Here is a 1,872-nt window from a genome sequence, read left to right as displayed (position 1 = left end):
TTGAAAAAGCTTGACATTTTTCTGAGAATCTAAAAGGTCACAGGCATGCATAGCACTGTGTGCATGCCCAGGGCTATGTACATAATCAGGAAAGACCTGAGATTGTTATAGGTCTCATCTCTGGTTAACCTTGAAGCTCTCTGCAAGTAGGCAGTGAAAGCTAAGGCAGACTTGGCTACTTCCTTACTGAGTATTGAAGGCATGCCCTAACATAGAACCCCTTGGTAAATACTAGATAGAAGACTTATTGGTTCCAAGCATGCCTTAGTTTTCTATGGCTGCTATAACAAACTGCTACAAACTTTGTGGCTTAAAACAACAGAAGTTTATTCTTTCCCAGTTCTGGAATCCAGAAGTAAAAATCAATAATGGTGTGATGAAATCAACGAGAAAAAAGGACCACACTCCTTTAGAGACTCTAGAAGAGAATCCACTTCTTGCTTCTTCCAGCTTTTGTTGCATGTTGGCATTCCTTAGCTTGTGGATGCATCACTCCAATCTCTGCCTCTATGGTCACATTGCCTTCTCCTCTTCTGTTTGTCAAATCTCCCTCTCCTTCCCTTTGTAAGGTCACTTGTCATTAAATTTTGAGCCCAGCTGGATAATGCAGAATAATCCGCCTACTTCAAGATTCTTAACTTAATCACATCTACGGAATATTTTTGCCAGATAAGGAGGTAACATTCATTATATGAGCTAATACATTAATTTGGGGGGTGCTTTATTCAGCTAACTATAGGCATTTAAGGAAGTGTCTATTCAATTATTGGAAACTCTGGTGGCTTAGTGGTTAAGTGCTATGGCTGCTAACCAAGAGCTCAGCAGTTCAAATCCACGGGGCACTCCTTGGAAACTCTATGGGGCAGTTATATTCTGTCCTATATGGTCGCTATGAGTCGGAATCGACTCAACGGCAGTGGTTTTTTTTTTTTCTATCCAATTAGCAGATCACTAAACTAATCAATTCAATACACCACCCATATGTCAGTTTGTCATGCTCTAGTGACTTGTATGTTGCTATGATAATGGGAGATATGCCACCAGCATTTCAAATACCAGCAGGGTCACCTATGGTGGACAGGTTTGAGTGGAGTGTCCAGATTCAGACAATCTAGGAGAAATGACCTGGCAATCTACTTCCAAAAATTAGCCAATGAAAGCCCTATGGATACAAAGCAATTTATAAATTCAAGATGGTCCTCATCAACATTCCAACAACCTTCTTGACAGAAATAGAGAAGCCAATCTTCAAATTTATACAGAAGGGCAAGGGACCCTGAATAACTAAAGTAACCATATAGAAGATGAAGAAAGTAGGCGGATTCACATTTCCTGACTTCAAAACATACTATAAAGCTACGGTAATTAAAACAGCCTGATATTGGTATAATACCAGACACATAGACCCTTTGAACAGAATTGAGAGCCCAGAAGTAAATCCATAAAACTGTGGAAAACTGATTTTCAACAAGGGTGGTAAATCCATCCAATGGGGAAGGAAAACTCTCTTCAACAAATACAGAAGAATGAAGCAGAATCCAATCCTTACAGCATATACAAAAACCAATTCTAAATGGATCAAGGACCTTAATCTGAAAACTAAAACCATAAAACTCATAGAAGAAAATGTAGGTAGAAAGCTGTGGGACCTGGGTTTCTGTAATGGACTAACTAATACGAAGACAAAAACACAAGCAGCAAAAAAATAAAATAGACAAATAGGACCTCATAAAAATTAAAAACTTCTGTTCATCAAGAGACTTTATCAAAGAAGTGGAAAGACAGCTTACAGAATGGGAGAAAATTTGGGAGAACCATACAACCTGTAAGGATATAATATTTAAATTTATCAAATACTTCTACAACAGAATA

This window comes from Elephas maximus, chromosome X, assembly GCF_024166365.1.
Source record: "Elephas maximus indicus isolate mEleMax1 chromosome X, mEleMax1 primary haplotype, whole genome shotgun sequence".
Classification (NCBI taxonomy): domain Eukaryota; kingdom Metazoa; phylum Chordata; class Mammalia; order Proboscidea; family Elephantidae; genus Elephas; species Elephas maximus.
Note: the sequence above shows the minus strand (reverse complement) of the source record.